A 21418-nucleotide genomic window follows, 5' to 3' on the forward strand; every position below is an offset into this window, starting at 1 on the left:
GGGTTGCATGGGTGTTTGCATGTATAAGACATGGGTTGCATGTATATCATGCAAGTATTTGCCAGGAAGGAAGCATTGATTGGCGGAGTTGCTAGCAGACCCAAGTTTGCCTGCCGTGGCTGCTGAAGTAGCTTCTCTGACTCGAGTTAACCTCAGTGCATATGTGATGGTTGTGTGTGGAAGGTCAGAGTTCAAATACTGCCAGAGTCAGATTTCCCCTACCTGGTACCCTCAGGATTACAACTCCCAGCAACCCCAGCCAGCCTTGTCATGAACGCAGAGCAAGGTGCATTCATTTTCTACTTGTTATACGTGGGAAACGGAATTCCTCAGCTGTAGGCTTGCCATACGTCTGGAATATAACCGGAGAAAATAGTGTTTGGGGGGAATTTTGGAAAATCAGCAAAATGTCCGGGATTTTGAGGTTGATTGCCTTAAAAAAGTTCTGCCAGGGAACTGCCATCAGCTCAGAGGCAGGAGGTGGAAGGGCAGTTGGGTTACAGGGAGTCGTCAAAGATCATGAGAAGCAGCTCGTCCTCCGGGGAGGAGCGAAGCCACGCCTCCAAGTGGGGAAGGGATGCAGGGCTCGGAAGACGCAAGGGAGAGCCGCAACACCGAACCTGAGCAAAGTGGGGGGAAGCAGGTCCCCCTTTGTCCACGCCCTCTCTGCACAGAAGGCTAACGCACAGAGAGGGGAGGCGTAGGATGGGGGTCCAAATACTGCTCTGCTGGGGAAGGTTTAAGGACCACCCACTCCCAGATCCTGCTAGCGACTGAGCAGACACGGAATTGAGTTGATCAGCATTGTGAATGTTTTGGACAGATAATAAAGCCTTGAAAAGACCAGTGGGGAGTCTTGCCTGATTGCTCTTGAGCAACCACGCCGGCACACATAACAAGTTCCCAACTTTGTTTTTCCCCAAAAAACCTTTTGTGTCCTGGATATTACTTCTAGAAATATGGCAACCCTACTCACCTGCAGTTTTATGTGACACACCTCCACCTCGGGTCTAGATCAAGCCAAAGACAAGCCATAAGAGAAGGATGTAAGATGCTGGGAATCACAAGTGGGGAAAGTGCTGTCATACTCAGGTTCCGCTTGGGGACATCCCATTGTCATCTGATTGGTCACTGTGAAAACAGGATGCTGGACTAGATGGGGCTTGGCTTGATCCAGGAACGCTCTTTGTAATGGCCTGGGAATCCGATTCAGAGGGTGAACCGGAGGAATCCCAGCCTGCACAGGAGTCCCCGCCTCCAGGGCCGGCTGAACTGGGGCAGGGCCTTGATTCTGAGGCGCCTGCACCTGTGGCGGATCCTCAGGAGCAGGCACCAGGTGAATCCACTCTGGCTCCAGAGGTGGTTGAGGACTCAGTGCCTACAGGTGAGTCTCCCCCTGGGCCCAGTAACCCTTCAGCCTCTCCTGAACTGCAGAGGCTCAGGGCAGAGAGGCGAAGGGAACTGGTTTCTCCCAGGAGGAGTGCTCGCCTTAAGGCCAGGAGAGGCGGGTCTCCTGGGGGCCGGGACCGCCCCTGGCCTCAGAGAAGATAAAGGCCAGTCAGCCCCGGTCCCAGGTTGTGGGAGCAATGTCGTTGTTGAGTACCTGTTCCTGCCCGGACCCAGACCTGACCCTCCAGTGTTCCTGTCCCCGCCCAGCTTCCTGCTTCGGACCTCGCCCCGCTCCTTGTGAACTGTTTCCAGGCTAGTGACCCAGGACCGGACTTTGACTACGCCAACGGTAACCTTCCCCCCGGGACCTGCACACTCTTCTTGTTTTCTTGCTTTTGCTTTTACTACCCTGTTTTCTAATCTTCTCTCAGCTGTGACCAGCAACGTAGACTAAAAGAAATTCTTCCAAAATCATACAGCTACAAAATGTCTAATCCATATTCATTATGCAGATTCATGCAAACAGATCCATTTTACATAGATTTTATTTTCCAGTAACAGATTTTGAGGGGACGGGGAGAACGACACATACCGGTAATTTCAAATTCCCAGGGAACTCAGTAGGTGAAGCACAGTTCAGCAAATCTTTTTTGTATTTCTACAATCTAAGCCTTGTTGAAGGTCTAAATGCATTTCCCCCCTACGAGATCAACCATAACGCATATGAGATTACAGCCTTCTCATAAACTCTTTCACTTCTCATGTCACCAAAAACATTACATGGAGTCTAATAACCATAGTATATTAAAGGGGGATTGATTGATTGATTGATTGATTGATTGATTGATTGATTGATTGGTGGGTGGTGGTCATGAAAGTGGCTGAACAATGCTGATGTTGCAAAAGAGAGTAACAGAACAATCTTCCACATGTCTACTTAAATCCCATTGTGTTCAGTGGGTCTCAGTCAGAAGTATGCATAGAAATGCAGCCTAAGCCCTTCTGTTGCCATTTGTTAAGCAACTCTGATGTCAGAGACAGACCCAACAGTGGAGGGGAGCTTAGGAAAAGGGAGCCCGGAGTGAAGGGAGGGGAGTGAGAAACAGGAGCCTGAAGAACGATAGGCAGAAGAGCTGGAGGTGGTCATTTGAGAACAAGGAGGCAAAGGACCATTTGAAGGATGGATGGATGGATGGATGGATGGATGGATGGATGGATGGATGGAACTGAGGGAGTCTAGAAAAGGTGCAGGCAGAAGACCCTGAGAATTAGGGTATTTAGAAAAGAAAGAATGTGAGAGGGAAAAACAGGAAGAGAGTGCAAGGAGGACCAGAAAAAAGAAGAGGGAAGTCTGGGGAAGAGTCTGAGGGGCAGCAGAGGAAGGCCTAGAGCAGAGCTTTCCAAACTTTTCATGTTGGTGACTTTTTAGACATGCATCATTTTGTGACACAGTACTTAAGTTTTACTATCAAACTGGAGGTTAAACTAATCCCTTTCCAGCCCTGGGAGGAGCATTCAGAGCGTTCTCATGACGCACTAACATGTCACAACACACAGGTTGGAAAGCTCTGGCCTAGAGGCTAGGAAATAAGGTTTAAGGGATCAGCCTTGCTCACATCTAAAACCTGACGTCTCCTCAGAGGAGGTGCAAGGAGAGCCGGATTCTCCAGCAGGTCGCCACACCTGAAGGAGCCATCAAATCTCTACACTTATTGTCTTGGTTCCTGGCCAGCTCTGACAGATAGGCGGACACACACCTCATCTTCCCCAGGGCCACAAGAGCAGAGGAGATGATGAACCTGGCAGGACCTTCAAAGCTGGCTAGCTGTACATTAGGTTACTCAGGAGGAGGAAGTTAATCAAAGCACCTGCTCCGATCAAGACCTGCCTGTCCCAGAATGGGGAAGAGCCACCAGCTCCTATATAATTCACTGCTCAAGCTTCCTCCTAGGCAAGGGAGACCTCTCTCATGGGCAAAGTGGGGCACAGTCCCACCAAGATTCTGAAACCTCCAAAGGCATGATGATCCAGTCTTTCTTCTGTCATCCACAATATTATCAACAGGTTTGTAATGACTAAGCGGCTTCTGCCCATCTTCTCTGCTTAGCCAGTTATAAAAGTCTCTAGCAGTTGATTCCACAAGTTGGTCTCTCTCCTGTGTAAGTAATACTGAGAAACAAAGAAACAAAAAAATACAAGGCAATCTCTGAGAAAAAGAGTAAACGGCTAGAGTTGAGTGGTAATAAATTTTCTGTTCTGTGACTAAGTTCCTATTCATTTCAATGGTGCTTGTGCAGGAGATAATCCTGGCAGACCATTGTGTCCCATGGTTTTAATCGCTTGGCACTCCATTGCTACAGACACCACATCAACATGCTGAGATTAAACCACACTTCCAAACTACAAAATGACAAAAACTCTGCTTTGTGAAGTTTCTGAGAAATGGCTTCATAAAAACGATGGCTGAAAGGATCAGGTTCAGACTTCAGTCAAACTCCCCACAGAGCCATCAGTATTCAGCAGGGTGTGATAAATTCATTTCCAAAAGTACCAGCATACCCTTTTAGCGCTGCTATTATCAAGTGCAATTCATTGAAATGTTACAGCATTATTAAAGGGCATATTAGAGCAATTAAAACCTACAGTCAGATCCAGAATCCAATACTGAGAAATGAAAATTTGACAGCCCTGGGTGGCTGAAGTGATGAATGCTCTCTCCAGGCATAAGGACACAATTGCATTATAGATCAGGCAAGGATTGATAAAAGGGGAGGAGTTAGAAGAATATAAGAAACGGCTTCATCCACCCCAGTATTGTCGAATGTAATTGGCAGCAGGATTTGTACAGCATGTTCAAGTGGTCAGAGCATTTCTTGCTCATTATCTTAGAAATCATTCTAAGAACCCTTTAAGGTGAGGTAGCCAATGTCGTGCCCTCTGGGTCTGGTGGACTGCAATTCCCATCAGCCAATGGCTCATGAGTGTTGTAGTCCAAAACTTATGGAAGGCACCATGTTGACTACCCTGCTTAAAGATCGGCCGCACTGTTCATTTGCACCATATTGCACTCGGTTGGCTTGCTTAGAGCCATCTAGCGTCTTCATGACAGTGGGAAGATACGAACCAGGAGATAAACTGAGATGACAGGGATTGAATGCGAAAGTGCTTACTTCACTAACCTGGTGCCTCCAGATATTTTGGACTACAACACCCATTGGCCCCAGGCAGCCCAACAGCCAGAGATTATGGGAGCTGTAGTCCAGCAAGTTCTGGAGGGCTACACATTCCCCAGCCATGGTCTACATGCAAGCTATGTGTTCTATCGCTAATCCAAGGACTCTCATGACCTGTGATTCAGTCTCTTTTCTCTAGAGAAGGGATGTGACCCACCAGATGTCGCTGGACTACAATTCCCATAATCCCATGGGCTGATGGGAGTCCAACAACCTCTGGGAGACCAGAGATGCTCCATCCCTGATCTAGAGGAGAGGAGAGGAGAGGATGTGCTTTGGGTGGACTCAGGGACCAGCTGTTGTCAAAACCTTAAAATAAAGGTTTCTTCTCCTCAGTGGGCAGAGGGTATCCTGGCAGGAGTTACTCCTCTATTTACATGGCTGCAAGCATAGGGGATCCCAGTGTAGTCAGTACCGACTACATACAGCTGTTTGCATGTTCCAAGAAGAAAGAGTGAATACTTGTATTTTTTTATCTATTTAACAAAAATTAAATACGGTACTACTTGATTGTGAGAAAACCTCTAACCAGTTTACAAAAATTATAAAACAAACATAGATGGTGGAATTTAATGTCTTACTCGTGCAGTTGTTATATCTTCCCAAGCATTCCAGTTTCCCAGGCAGTTTCCTCCCTTTGTGGGTTCACCCTACCCTCCACCCAAACTGATTTTGGGGTGTACGGGTGGAGGAGGAGAAGGCGAAATCCTCATTGTGTGAGCAGAAGCTCTTATGCAAAGCTTCTGCTGATGTAGCTGGTTAGGTGAATCCTGCTTCCTGAGAAAACACAGTTTAAAACAGGCATTAAAAAACATTCAAAAGATTATTTAACCCCACAGTTGCTAAAAAGATGAAACACATGTAACCTCTGCATGTCTGGATAGGTTTGTAATAATTATTGGGCTCTTCTGTTGCTTCCAACTTTTTAATCCCAGCTATTGAATATCATTTTGTAGACGGCATTAAGAAAATCGGAGACAGAAGTTGGTCTCTTCGGGCTAACTGATCCTGTAACACACACCCCTAGGGGGTTTATGGAGACATTTAATAAACAAGAAAACAGCAGTGAGCTTAAAAACCCCTCTGGGATGTTTTAGGATGATGCTAATGTGTAGACATACAGTGTCCCAGCTCTCTCCCCCAACCGCTTGAGTGTGGCTTTCTTTTTTTCTTTTTTTAAAAGATATTTATTGAGATTTTCAAGAAATTACAAAATAAAAAGAAAAAAGAAAAATACAAAATAAAAATAGTTAAAAACAATTCAGTCTTTCCGTCACATATTTTTCATTTGCTTATTTCCCGGACCTCCTCACGCCTCCCTTTTCTGTATTCCAGTTCAAATTGTTAATTCAGCAAATCCCTCCCCTCTTCATTCATCTTAATCTTCAATTTTAAAATATTATAACATTAAATTTTTACCTATTAATAACCATTTTCTCATATTCTCGTATAGCATTACAGCTAAAGACCACTTAGTTTCTATCCAACATCATTCTAACATTCATTAATTTTACAGTATTTCTGTAAATAATCTTTAAACTTTTTCCACTCTTCTTTCACCGACTCTTCTCCCTGGTCTCGGATTCTGCCAGTCATTTCTGCCAGTTCCATATAGTCCATCAGCTTCATCTGCCATTCTTCCAAGGTGGGTAGATCTTGTGTCTTCCAATACTTTGCGATGAGTATTCTTGCTGCTGTTGTGGCATACATAAAGAAAGTTCTATCCTTCTTTGGCACCAATTGGCTGACAATGCCCAGGAGGAAGGCCTCTGGTTTCTTCAGGAAGGTATATTTAAATACCTTTTTCATTTCATTATAGATCATCTCCCAGAAAGCCTTAATCTTCGGGCACATCCACCAAAGGTGAAAGAATGTACCTTCAGTTTCTTGACATTTCCAACATTTATTATCGGGCAAATGATAGATTTTTGCAAGCTTGACTGGTGTCATGTACCACCTGTATATCATTTTCATAATATTCTCTCTTAGGGCATTACATGCCGTAAATTTCATACCTGTGGTCCTCAACTGTTCCCAGTCAGCAAACATAATGTTATGTCTAACATCTTGTGCCCATTTAATCATAGCAGATTTGACCGTTTCATCCTGAGTATTCTATTTCAACAGCAAGTTATACATCTTTGACAAAATCTTAGTTTTAGGTTCTAACAGTTCTGTTTCTAATTTTGATTTTTCCACCTGGAAGCCAATTTTCTTATCCAAGTTATATGCCTCCATTATCTGATAGTAATGAAGCCAGTCTCGCACTTTATCTTTTAATTTCTCAAAACACTGCAATTTCAATTTGTCTCCTTCTTGTTCCAAAAATTCCCAATATTTTGGCCATTTGGCCTCCATATTAAGTTTTTTCTGAGCCTTCGCCTCCATCGGTGATAACCACCTTGGGGGTTTGTTTTCAAGTAAGTCTTTATATCTTGTCCAAACATTAAACAATGCTCTTCTGACAATATAATTTTTAAATGCTTTATGTGCTTTAACCTTGTCATACCACAAATATGCAAGCCACCCAAAAACATTATTAAAACCTTCTAGATCCAAAATGTCTGTGTTCTCAAGAAGCAGCCATTCTTTCAGCCAGCAAAATGCTGCTGATTCATAGTAAAGTTTAAGGTCTGGCAGGGCAAATCCGCCTCTGTCCTTTGCATCAGTTAATATTTTAAATTTTATTCTGGGCTTCTAGAAATGTCTCTCTGCCACTTCTTGAAACAGTCCATTTTGTCCAAGATTTGCAATGATTGAAACAAAAATAACATTCTTGGCAATACATTCATCTTTATAACAGCAATTCGACCTAACAAGGAAAGCTTCAAATTTGACCATATCTCTAAGTCCTTTTTCACTTCTGACCAACATTTCTCATAATTGTCTTTAAATAGGTTTAAGTTCTTAGCGGTCATATTAACCCCCAGGTATTTTACTTTCTTAACCAATGTTAAACCTGTCTCCTTCTGAAACCTCTCTTTCTCAATCGGTGTTAAATTTTTCTCAAGCACCTTAGTTTTTAACTTGTTCAACTTGAATCCTGCCACATGACCAAATTCCTGAATCAATTCTAATACTCTTTTAATACTAGATTCTGGCTCCTGTAACGTCAATACTAAGTCATCTGCAAAAGCTTTCAATTTGTACTGTTTAGCTCCGACCTGTATACCTTTGATTAAACGGTCCCTTCTGATCATGTTTAGCAAAACCTCCAGGACTGAAATAAAAAGCAATGGGGAAATTGGGCAGCCTTGTCGTGTCCGCTTTAGTGTGGCTTTCTCCTTATGAGGATATGTGAGGCAAGGCCAGTCGTCATGCCAAATATTTTCCCAGCACTGAAACGGCAGAGATGGGACGGAAAGCGCGTGTTGTTGGACAAAGAGTCCCTGCATAAGGTTTAGTGGTGGCAGGAGCTCATGGATCAGCCAATGGGGAGATTGGTTGCCTCCTTTATTCACAATGAAACCCTTATAGCTTCCCTGGAACTGCTGGACTAGACACACCTGTAAGTCTGTTTCAGCAGGGCTGTTCTTATGTTCTTTGCATAAGTTGTAAGCTTAGAAAAAGAAGAAGTCTGGGATTCATGTGACTGCAGTTCTCTGGTTGGTTGGTCCAGCACAGGGGTGGCCAAAGTGGTGCCCTCCAGACAGGCTGCCGCTGTCATTAGGTCAACGAGGCAGCTGCCCAGGGCACAAAGCTCAGAAGGGCACAGTACTGACCTTTCAGGGGCACAGTTTACTACAGATTGGTTTTCGTTAGAAATTTCTGATCATCTTTTACCTTGATTTTATATTTTGAAGAATCTTATCATTTCTGAAGTAATTCCTACATTAGAACTGTTTTTATGTATATGAAATAGGTAGTAGAGTTGGTTGGAGGTTAAATAGACACACACAGAGAGAGAGTGAAAATGCATTTAATTTTAAATCTTACAGTCACATCTTAATCTTATTTAGAAAATGTATTCATTTTTCTAGTGAGCCATGGCTGATGAAAAATGACGATCTGCAGCTCAGTACTGCAAATGAAAGGCAGAAAGGGCTAAGCAGGAAGGAAGGCAAGAGGAGTTCTTCCTGAAAAACCGTTCTACACAGGAAGCAACCGAAGAACAAGAATATGACTGTATTCTTGTTGAAACTAGCACTGAGGAAGCTGAATGTTGGTGCTCCTATTACAAGTGATATAAACCTTAAGATATATGTTTCATAAATTGGAGATATTTCTGGAAAGCACACAAAGGAAAAAGAGGATGTCTAGAAAAATGAGAGTACTGCTAAGTCTGCAAAAGAAGACGGCCTTGTGCCTGATTTGAATTACAGGGACCCTGCTAACTGGCCTAACAATTGCAGTGATAATTTGCAACAACATATAATGCAACAAGGACCACAGCAGGTGGTACCACATGATTTTCCCAAAGGCTATTAAAAACAGAAGTTTTTCTCCAATGTGCTGCAAGAAGAGACTAGCAAATGATGGAATGTGCCATCAATGGTTGATATATTCAGCCTCAAAATATGTGTATTTTTGTTTTTGCTGTAAGTTGTTCAGCAAGAAAAAAAAGTGCATCAACCCTACAAGATACAGGTTCAAAAGATTGGGAGAACCTTGAAAGAATTCTGTCTTCACATGAGAGGAATACTGACCAACTATTAGATCTGGAGAGAACTTTTTAAAAAAAACAAATAAATAAATTTTTGTGGAATTATTATGCAGATACAAATGAAACAAAGTATACAAACTCATCTAAATCATCATCATCAAACCTTTATTGCATTAGCATACAGCCATAGCAAAATAAGACAATACAAAAATGCTAGAGACAAGCAACCAAGCAAAATTCAAGGCGAAAATTCAAGGTATACAAACATTTCAACTGAATCCAAAACTGAATCCAAAAAAAATCAACAAAAAAGAAAACAGAGCAAACCGGAGCAAACGCAAAAAGTAAGAACATAAGTATAGTACAAGGTAAGTGTAATAGACATCCCAGAAGGTCATTTCTCTACCAAGATGCTGACCCTTCTGGGTCTCTTTTTTATTATACTTTTAGGGTTTTTTAATATTATACTTTATTATACTTTTAGTTTTTTGACTTCCATTGACCTCACGGTGGTTTATTTCCTATAACTAAACAATTTCTCTGTATTTCAATATATTCCTCATCTTGGTATAAGGAGAAATTTTCCCACTTATGGGTTAATTCTAAACACAACCAAATCTTGGTTGTTGAACCTTGACTCGATAGCTAGGTATTCAGGCATTCCCACTCCTTCCGGACTTTTTTATTTGACTTGTTCCTTAAGGCTTCAGTCAACTTAGCGGGTTCCAAGTGCTCACTCAGTTTTTGTAGAGAACTTGGAGACTTGGAGAGAACTTGAATTGCACTTATTTAAAGGGAAAACAATTGATGGTTGTCAGAGCTGCCCGAGGTCCCAGCTCACAAAGGACCAACGCCAGTTCGTTGTTATATACAAAAGTCTTTATTGAAGTTCAGTTTCACTTCCACAGCCATAGCGTGCAGCTCTACGTCTGAAACTCTAGACCGCCGAAGCTCCGTCTGAATCTCCCCCCCCCCCAGACACCAGTTTAAGACTCTAGCCTTGCTCCACCTCTTCCTTTGCTCCTTCCTCCTCTGGTTCCGCCTGTCAGCTGGGGTCTCGCCCTTCCTAGACTCTTCTGACGCTGAGTCCCCTGAGTCTTCCCCCTGCCTCCGGCGGGCTTTAGGACCTGGTTCCCAATCCGGGTTTTCTGCTGTCCCACGCGCCTGTACATTCGAACTTGGCGCGCGTCCCCAGCCGGCAACCTTCCTCCTGACCGTTACACTGCTCCTGTCACTGCTTCCCCCTTCGGGGGGGCTAGCTGGACCCGACCTCCCCTCCGATAGAGGCGTGGTCAGTCCTGACTCATCTTCTCCCCCTGCTGGAGGAGACGCTGGCCCTGACACATGGGACTCTTCCCCCCCACTACGCTCTGGTGGGGAAGCTGGTCCTGATCTCCCGCTGCTGCTTTGGGAGTCCCCGCTGGCCCCTTGTTTCTGGTGTGTCCCCCCTGGGACCCCCCTAGCCCTGACCATTGGCGCCTCCTTCTGGGAATCTTCTGATTCGCTGGAGAAGCTCATGGAATCTCTCGGGTCACTGTCATACTCCCCTACGCTGCCCTCAGATTCTTCCCCTTCGCTCTCCATTTCCTCTCTCCCCTGTGCCTCTGTCCCTGAGCCCCTGACAATGGTATTACCCAGCAGAAAGATAGGCAAGAAGAACAATATTGGTGAGAGATCTTGGAATGTTTGATTGCTTTGGCCAGAGTTCTTGACATGCAAAACTTAGCATTCCGTGGTCCAGCTGAAAAGTTGTACAGTACTAGCAATATATTTTTTGAAGTTTGTCGACTATCTAGCCCTTTTTGATCCTGTCATGAATGAACATTTGTACAGTTAAAGATCAAGAAACAATAGTTCACTACCTAGGATGCATAATTGAAACAAAGAGATTAACGCTGAAGATCTGTGCTGTGAATTTAATAGCAAAGTGCATGCCTCCACTACTTCTTTTCATACTGCAACAAAAACTCCTGGATTGCGTGCCTAATGTTTCTGTTGCGCTAAGGATTCTTCTCACACTTGCAGGGTCAGTGGCAAGTTTCTCAAGGCTCAAACTTATAAAAGCTTATATCGTACACTCAACAATATTGCAAAACAGACTAGTTGGCTTGGCAACTGTCTCAATTGAAGATGCGGAGGCAGCAGCATTTCACCTGAAGGAATTGGTGACAAAATTTGCAAAGGAAAAGAACAACGCACAAAGTTAGATTTTGATGCCTGAAATCAAAACTTTAAGAGACTTAATTTTTAACATCACAATTCACAAGATTATTCAAAATGATCTGAACACTAAAACATTTTCTATTGTGTTTGGGAAAGATAATCAAAGATAGTAGTATTACTGAATTTTGCAATTTAAAATAAATTTAGGAGGTTCACGTTTTGTGATTTTTCTTTTTCTTTTTTAAAAAATATTTATTGAAAAAAGAATTTTATTTTGTAAAAAATTACAAAGAAAAAAGACAAAAACAGAAAACAGAAAAAAATAATAATAAAACCATCATTTTCAAATTCTCCACTTTCATTACCTTCTTTCCATGACCACCTCCTCCTCCCATCTCTTGTATTTTGATTAATAATTGTCACAGCAAATCCTTTCCATAATTCATAATATTCTGTCATTGCATTACCTTACTCTATTTTCATCTTATCTTATAAAAAACCTTAAAACTTAAGACTTAAATCTTATTTTTACCAGCTTCTCATAACCATTACTTTTTAACCTAATTCTTTAAACATTTTTACAAGAGCCAAGTAGTTTCATTTTAACATTTTTCCAACGTTCATAAGACATTTCTAATGATAAAAAAGAGAATAAAAACAATCCAATCTTCTTCCAGCGTCCCCTCCCCCCGGTCCCAGGATTGTCAGTCCTTTTTGTCCCACTGGTCTGGCACATTAACCTGGTGATCTTATATCCGAGGCCTTCAAATCTCTTCCATGTCCCTTCCGCAGCTCTTCTTCATATTTTCCTTTCACTCGTGGGAACTCCAGCTTGGTAGTGTTTTTGACCCTTTTCAACAAATCAGCCCCTTTCCCATAGTCCAGACTAGACTTCATGTGGTATTTTAAGACATGTTTCAAATTCCCTCCAAAATTGGAAGTCCCAACAGCTCCAAACCTCTGACGGCCCGTTGCCAGACTCGGAAAGTCCAAACTTCCCTGCATAGGGGGGTCAGTCCAACCCCCCATTTCCAAGTCAATCCAAACTTTGTCTTTCCAAATCTGGTTTTTTCCAAGTTCATTTGTCAAATCCAAAGGCTCATTTTCCTGCTGAGCCCAAAGTCCCTCCATCTCTGGCGCCCAGGATTCTGCAACATCCTCTTCTATCATCTGCTCTGTCAGGACACACTCCTGTTTAAGTTCCTGGGTGGGCTCCATATAATTTCCCACTACCTGTTCAAATGTTCTGGCCGCATTAGTCATCAAATCTGTCTTCTGACTTAACTGATCCAATAGGGCATTTATTTTACAGAAAGCACCCAACAGTGCTTCTGAAAACATTGTCCTGCAAGGTCACAAGTCCTTTCCCACGGTTGTAATCTGGCAGCTGCAAGCTCCCTAGAATTGGTTACAGTTTCACAGTCCCCCTCTAGGGGGAAACCTCCGGTTGCTCTCTCCTCCAAGAACAAAAGCAACAAAATTTCTTTTTCTAAGATATTTTGTCAATATTTGTTCCTTTAAAATGCGAAAGGAAACAGTGGGATCACAATGTTACTCTTCTTTTAACTATCTGTCAAAAACATTTGTCTCTGGTCAATGAGCTTCAAAACGTCAATTCTGACACCCCGCTCCAGGGTCAGGACGGTGGAAAGTTACTTTACTTTAAACTCACTTCTGCAGGTTTAAACAGTCCAAAAAAGATCCCCCTTCTTCTCCTGCTACCAAAGGGGGGTTCAACACTTTTAGATGGTGAAAAACAATCCTTTAAAAGTAATTTTCTAAGCTCTAGTTTACGTTGTCTTTGCTTTCTTCTGACTACAAGGAAACGGAAGGCTGACTTCCTGTTTAGACCTTCCCGTTTCAGTACCAAATTAAGATAAATTTTTAAGTCCAATTCCTTTCTAATTGCCAGTTCTTATTTGAAGTCCAATTGTTCAATGTTTGAGTACTCACGGGTGATTACTTTAGATGCCAAATTTTCCCAGGAAAAAGGCAGCGCTCTCCAGCAACAGCTGTGCGGCTTCGCTCCACGGAAATAGCAGTTGACTCACAGCACCGCGCCACTTCCCCCTCTTCGCTTCGGAGCCCGTTAGTGGGTTCCTTTGCGGGTTGGGGGGGCGCTAAAGGTGCCCGCCGAGTCCCACGGTCACAGGCTTCATCCGCCTGTGATTTCTGAAAGGGTCCCCGCTTCGCCGCAGCGGAAAAGACCTGTTTCGCGCGGAGCTGGTCCCTCCGGTTCAGAGGGAGTCCGCCATTGTCGATGGCGCCACCCCGGAAGTCCTGTGATTTTTATTTTTCCTACAAGACCTCTGTTTTCGAAAATTGAAATTAGAAACCTGCGCGCGCGCGTGCCAGTAGTTGGTCTTGCATAGGGCGGAAAATAGCGTGGCACCAGCACTGCTTCTAGATGCTGTTGGACACCATGCCCCATAAGTCCCAGGCTGCATGGTCAGCGGCCAGAGGTGACGGAAGTTGTCCCTAGCAACATCTGGAGGGCACCACATTGCCTACCCCTGGTCCGGAATCTTGAAATCTCCTCTGGGCAGGATTCTACTTGCTCTGTGTCCTCAACTAGGCTGGACTCCTGCACAGACTGACAGTGCTATTCCCTCCTGTACTCTCCAGCATAGCTTGACCAGGAGCAGACCTAGGGCTGTGTGAGGAGTGCTGGGAACGCACTGGGCACTGAGCCAAGGGGGTGCCGCCTCAAAGCTGGGTAAGCAAAGTGCCAGGCTTTGGGAAGGTGGTGTGAGGCTCTCACAGGGTCCTAGAGTCCTCCCACCTAAATCCTAGTTGGTGCTTTAGGAAGGAAGTGGGAGGGCTTTAGGATCCTGCCAGTGCCCCTCATACCACCTTCCCAAAGCTGGTTGCCCCCTTACCTGGCTTTGGGAGGGCTGTGCAAGGGCTGTGGGGGCCACCAGATTTTGGCCTCACACAAGGCACCATGATGCCCATGTCCACTACTTGCTTGGCCACCATTTTCTCCAAATCTGGACAGGGCATGGACCTGTTTGCTCTGTGCTTGGAAACTGTTGTCAGGGCCAGCCCTCCTTGGGCATCAGCGTCCTCAGGGCCAGGAGCCGCAGATCCCAATGTAGATCTTTATTCCCCCTTGTTCCTGATTTAGATCTTCATTCGCCCCCTTCTTTCCTGGAAGGAATGGGGACACCATTTCATGGTTCACCTCAGGTGCCGAAATGTCTTGAGCCAACCCTGGCTTCCAATATAGTAGAAATAGGGGGTGTGAAATGGCCTGCTCCTTGGAAGAATGAAAGGGGGAAGACCCTCCTCCACCACCTCACTCCTGGGCCACTTGCACCCCTAGATAAGGAGCCCAAAGGTGGGGCTGGTGGGCTCCTTCCTTCCTCATAGCCTCGCCCCAGGCATCCAGGGGAAGGGCAGTGAAGACAAATAAGTCAGGCACACCGTCTCCATCACTTTCCCCCTTCTTTTCCCCGCCTCTCTAAACAGATCAAATTATAACCTGAAATCACCGAATGCATATTTTATTATGTGGGTAATTTAAAGGATGAGGGCGAGTTGGGGAATTCATAAACTGCAGTCATATCAGAAGACAAAGTATCGCCATTAATCTCTTAAAGAAGAAATGGAAGGAAAGAGAGGGAGGGGAGAAAGGGGGCCAGTAGTAGATGCTCCCCTCCCCTCCTCTCCCCCACCCATTGCAGGCTCCTGGGGCAGGCTTATAAACAAGCCAGGCCACAGCTCCAAATAAGCTTCATTTGCATTGCAGATTTATCTCTGCAGTTTCTCCCCCCCCCCCTTTCTTGCCAGCATGCAATTGTGTAAATAACAGGCATTGTTCTCCCAACTTGTTTATGCAAATGACTTCTGCATATTTGTCATTCCTGAAGCCCATCTGAGTCCATCCCCAGGAAGGAAGCGCGGCCTGCAGCTCCACCAGCATGGCTGAGTTAGGCCTGCCAGCTCTGATGCCAGGGGGTCAAGTGGCTCTATTGGCAGACAATGTGAAGCTTCTTCAGGATTTCTCCACTCGTGGCTGGAGTGGCGTGAAGTTGGGTCAGGTGCCTGAATTGCTCCCCTATGGTGAGGAGGGGTGCAAGGAGTTCATTTCAATGGGATACTAATTTCCCCAGAGACTCATAGAATAGCAACAATAAAAATCAGTAATTTGGAAAGAGAGACACAACAAGCAGTTTCTTCTGAAGGCGAACATGTGCTGGAATTCCATGCCCCCAGGCAGCAAGGCCAGAGAAGCAGTAGCATAGCAGGGGGGCACCCCCAGCAGCACTTACTTTTGGGGGTGGCATGCACCCCAGAGCCCAGCACATCACTCCCCAAAACAGCACAGCCTGGCGCTGAGCTGCCATGTCCCACCCCCCACCCCCAGCCAGTTCTGGTGCCCAGAATTGGTCTGACCAGGGCAGAATAGAGTGGTACTATTACTACCCTTGATCTGGACACTAGACTTCTGTTGATGCAGCCTAGAATAGTGTTGGCTTCTTTTTGCTGCTGCATCACACTGTTGACTCATGTTACGCTTGTGGTCCACCAAGACCCCTAGACCCTTTTGGCATGTACTGCTAGTAAGCCAGGTGTTCCCCGTCTTGTTTTTCCTGCCTAAGTGCAAAACCTTACGTTTGTCCCTACTGAAATTCATTTTGTTAGCTTGTGCCCAGTTCTCCAATCTGTTATTATCATCTTGAATCCCAATTCTGTCTTCTGTTGCATTAGCTACCCCTCCCAGTTTGGTGTCATCTGCAAATCTGATGAGCATCCCCTCAATTCCTTCATCCAAGTCATTTATAAATATTTTGAACAGCAACGGGCCCAGGACAGAATCCCTTGGGACCCCACTTGTCACTTTTCCCCAGGATGATCAGGAACCATTAATAAGTACTCGTTGGCTTCGGTCTGCCCAGCAGCTACAAACCCACCCAACAGTTAGCTTGTTCAACCCACATTTCCCCAGCTTAGAATATCATGGGGGACTTTGTCAAAAGCCTTACTAAATCAAGATACACTATAGGTGACAATTGCAGGTGAAAGATTGGAATGAGCATAGCCAGGATTTTTGCTGGGGGGGGCAGGCCTTTTGTTAAGGGGGGACCTCAGTTTGCCATTTTAAAATTTTTATTTATGGGGGGGGGCAGCTGCTCCTCCCTACCCCCACTCTACACCCATGGAGTGCTATTGCACAGGGGAAAACAGAGAAACGTGGTGTACAGAAAGGGCTTGGATGATTATCTGTTTTGACCAGCTTGGGAGACCGCAGGGTGCTGAACACACTCCAAAGGAACTGGCCTGCAGTGGAGCCAACTGGCAGTGAGACACGGCCATTGGGAGAGAGCAGAATTCCCAGGCAACAGTCTGGACTCAGCTGCTGCAAGACTATGACGCTCTCAGAGACCCCAAGCTTTGGACGGCTGGGGATTGGCAGTGGAGAATATTTGGGGCACTCCCTCAAAAAGCCAAAGTCTCTTGCCTTAGGGGCTACATGTGCAGTCTTGGCCTAGCTATGGCTGCTCAGAAGCAAGTCCCACAGAGTTTTGTGCCCTTGCCTCATTTCAGGCCTCCTTTTTCCAGACTTCATTCCTCTGCTCCTGTCATTCTTTGGGCTTCGTTCTTTCGATCAGGCGACTCTTTTATTGTTCTCTCTTCACTGAATACCTTAATTCTCCTACACTGATAATATAGTTCCATTTTTTTATGTGTACCTCCCGTTCCAGGGAAGGTCCAGGTCAGCAATTCATTATGGTTTTGATGCTGCTCATACATGCAAGGGTTTGGGTTTTTGTTTCTTGCAATGTCTGCATTACAACTTCCTCTTCCTCAAAACTACAAACTTGACATGAGTCAACAGTGTGACGCGGCAGCTAAAAAAGCCAATGCAATTCTGGGCTGCATCAATAGGAGTATAGCATCTAGATCAAGGGAAGTAATAGTGCCACTGTATTCTGCTCTGGTCAGACCTCACCTGGAGTACTGTGTCCAGTTCTGGGCACCACAATTCAAGAAGGACACTGACAAACTGGAACGTGTCCAGAGGAGGGCAACCAAAATGGTCAAAGGCCTGGAAACGATGCCTTATGAGGAACGGCTAAGGGAGCTGGGCATGTTTAGCCTGGAGAAGAGGAGGTTAAGGGGTGATATGATAGCCATGTTCAAATATATAAAAGGATGTCACATAGAGGAGGGAGAAAGGTTGTTTTCTGCTGCTCCAGAGAAGCGGACACGGAGCAATGGATCCAAACTACAAGAAAGAAGATTCCACCTAAACATTAGGAAGAACTTCCTGACAGTAAGAGCTGTTTGACAGTGGAATTTGCTGCCAAGGAGTGTGGTGGAGTCTCCTCCTTTGGAGGTCTTTAAGCAGAGGCTTGACAAACATTTGTCAGGAGTGCTCTGATGGTGTTTCCTGCTTGGCAGGGGGTTGGACTCGATGGCCCTTGTGGTCTCTTCCAACTCTATGATTCTATGAAAACATCATCCCATCCCATCTCGCCCCCATTTTAATCCAGATTTACCATTTCCATTGTTGCTGGTGACTCCCCCCCCCCTCCCCCAGCTTGTCTGGACATGCCAGTTCTGTGGATTTCCTCTGCTTTTTTCTCATTTCCGTGCAGAGTCTTCTGTTGCCTCCTTTCTTCAGAGGGCTCTGTTCATTGAAAACTGCTAAACTTAAAATGCATTTGTTTCCAGTAGCATATGCTGGATTTTACTATCATTCCCCTTCCATATTTTAAGCTTTTTCCCTTTTCTTTTTTACATGATTAGACAGCAAGGCTTCAGGCAGGACCATTTAAAAAAACAGTTTTGTATTAATTTGTTTCAACATGCCTCGCCCCCTGACAGCTCCAGATCACTCCAGATGGTCCAAGGCCAGGGTGATTTGGAAGAGAGTGAAAGGCCAGCCCACTCATGAGCCAAGGTGGCATGACTGCCTCAGGCGGCAGGATGCACAGGGGCAGCAGACCCAAACTCCAGGGAATACATGCATTGCCTGCTGTGGAGCGAGGTTATTACCCCTCTATTATTATCTCTGTCAGATCACTCAGTCATTGCTACTGTCTCTTTTCTTCTGGCAGATCAAGATAACCAGGTGACAGCAAAAACCGTAAAAAAATTAGCAGGTAATGTGGATAAATGTGGATAAAATCTATTATTTGATTACATTTCTAACATTGCTCTGCTTCTTCTTTTTTTAATCAAAAGGAAGCCTATTGTCTCACATGTTTTATCTGTGACTAAAGGATCATGTAACAATTCTGTCATTTGTGTTGATGTAAACCTCCAGGATGTATTTTTTACAGCTCTATCCCCAGTTTATTTTATCTCATTGCTATGGCTAGTGGCTCGTGCAAGTCAAGTTTCTGTCTATCTGTTGCCTCCTCCTGTTGCTGCTGCTGCTGCTGGCGCCTTGCTGGCTGTGAATCAGTCCTTGGAGACTGAATCTGCCTCCTCTGCAACAGCCTCTCAGTGAATAACAGGCACTGCTAGTCTCTTCCCAACCCTGGGGTGGGAATGGAGGGGGCTGCCCTCTGGGGTCTCCTGGGCTCTGCCCCCACCCAGCATGGTTCAGAGGGGGCCTCCCTTGTGATAGCCTTTGATTCCTACTTCAACAGTGAGGTTGATTTGATCCCCCCACTGGGTTCCTGATGTGGATCTTCACTCACCGCCCGGGGGGGGGGGCATTTTGTGATTTGTTCCAGGTGCCAAAATGTGATCCCAGTGGGTGCTATGGGATTTCCAGATGAAGGCTTGTTTGTTTTACACAGGGGTGTGTGTGTGTGTGTGTGTGTGTGTGTGTGAGAGAGAGAGAGAGAGAGAGAGAGAGAGAGAGAGAGAGAGAGAGAGAGAGGATGTTATTTGTTTCCTGAAGTCTTAAAGCTAGTACCTGGGTTCTGCTTCCCCCCTCCAGCTCCATAATTTATTTTATTTTTTACAAAATCCTTATGCTGATGAAACCTCTCAGTTTGCATACTTCATTGACTTTAAATAATAAAATAACACTTGGCATATCTATAGTGCTTTAGAGTATTCAAAGCACTTTATGCAATTTGTCAGTAATTCTTACAACCATTATGTAAAAAGTAAGTCATTTTTATCTCCATATCATCAACTGGGTTGGGAGGTGGCTGAGCAACAGTGTCCTGCTGAAGCTGTGAGAGTCATGGTAGAGGCCTTGCAGGGAGTTGGGCTAGGTGACCTGTAGGGTCGCTTCCAACTCTGTCATTCTATGATTCCATGATCCAGGGAGCTATCAAACTACTGCAGGGTTTATAGAGGCCTCTGTGGACAACAACATCATCTTCTGTCTGGTGGAGCAAGCCTTCAGAGGGCTGTCTTTGTAAAGGTGGTGAACGGAGCCAGCACAATCTCCATTTATCCCAAAAGGGTACCGGCGGAGGAAGAGGAGAGGGGGGGAGCACTGCCCCCAGCAGCGCGATCCCTGTGGGGTGCCATTGTGGCTGCCCCCCCTGCCTGCGCTGGGTGGCATGCCCCCAGGATGCGTGCCCCCGCCTGCTCTCCATGCCCCCCACCCCCGGTGCTGGAGCATGAAGTTCCACCACTGGCTGGGGGTCCTGGAATACCTCCCTGTCTTGCAGGCCTTTTTTCACCTGCCTGGGAGGGCGAGGCCCTGACTGACTCCAGCTCCAAAAGCCAGAGACCATCTTGGCTGTCTCTTAGTGCAGACCCAGGTCATCAAGCCCCTACCCTCCAATATTTAACTGATGAAAATAGGGGTGTCCTAGGGAAAAGCAGGAAATTCTGGGGTCAAATCAGAAACCAGGATGGCTTCCCTAAGTCCAGGACTATCCCTGGAAAATAGGGACACTTGGAGGGTCTGCGAGCCTGAGCTTCCCCAGCCACCACCTGCCATGAACCACCACTGGCAAGACTGGCAGCAACAGCAGCAGGTATGGTCTGTGCTTATGGTAATATTGTATTTATTTATTTAGTTTTTTCACGGGTCTGATTGACACTCCTGGAGCCTAGCTCAGCCGGCTGGCATCATGCAAACTAAAAACCATAATTCCCTTCTTCAGTTGCATCTTCCTGAAGACTTCCTAGAGACCCCTTCTCTTCGGTGACTTCAGCCATCCTGAAATAACCGACTTCTTGTTTGCAAGATTTTTGCTTGCTTTCAAGTGCAAACAGCAGACACCCAGCCAATGTCAGCTTGAGACTTCGCTGAGCAGCTAATTTCGCCTGATTCTGATGCATCAAGGATGCCTGCTTTCCCTGGCTCACGGCAGCATACATTTCCACAATTATGATGATATAGGCCTACGAATAGATGTTTGCTTTGTTCACAGCACTCTCTCCGACTGTACTCTGAATGCATAAAAATGCAGGACTTGACTATTCATCATACTCCATACCTGCTAAAGAGGCTTTTATCGCCAACGCTTAGATTCCTGCAGTGGGCACATGCTGCTGTCAGTATCAATAGTACAGCTACAAACCCATCAGGCTTTGCATAGCTAGAAAAGGCTCTTTCCCAGTTGAGCCTCATGCTTGGAGTAGGTATGGACCCAGGGTCTTGTACCTGCGACCACCACTGCTGGGTCTCCACTGCAGTTGGTGGGACGGCCTGGCAGGGACTTATTTGTGGTGGGACCAAAGCCCTAGAACTCCCTTCCCCCACGAAGTACCCTTCTTCTCAAACTGTTTGCAAGCATGTTTTTAATGTTTAAAGGTTTTGTGTTTTATATTTATAGTTCTTGGCTGCTGTCTTACTAACAGTCTTGCTGCTGTTTCTATTGTGTCATTTAATGGGCTGCAAACTGCTTTAAGCCGCTTTGAGTATCACATGGTATATAAGCGCCATATTAAATGAATACAATGCCTCCAGCCTGTCAGTGTGGTGTAGTCGTTAGGAGCAGTGGACTCGTAATCTGGTGAACCGGGTTCGCGTCCCCGCTCCTCCACATGCAGCTGCTGGGTGACCTTGGGCTAGTCACACTTCTCTGAAGTCTCTCAGCCTCACTCACCTCACAGAGTGTTTGTTGTGGGGGAGGAAGGGAAAGGAGATTGTTGGCCGTTT

This window comes from Podarcis liolepis (genome assembly GCF_965112155.1).
Source record: "Podarcis liolepis genome assembly, chromosome: 6".
NCBI classification, from domain to species: Eukaryota; Metazoa; Chordata; class Lepidosauria; order Squamata; family Lacertidae; genus Podarcis; species Podarcis liolepis.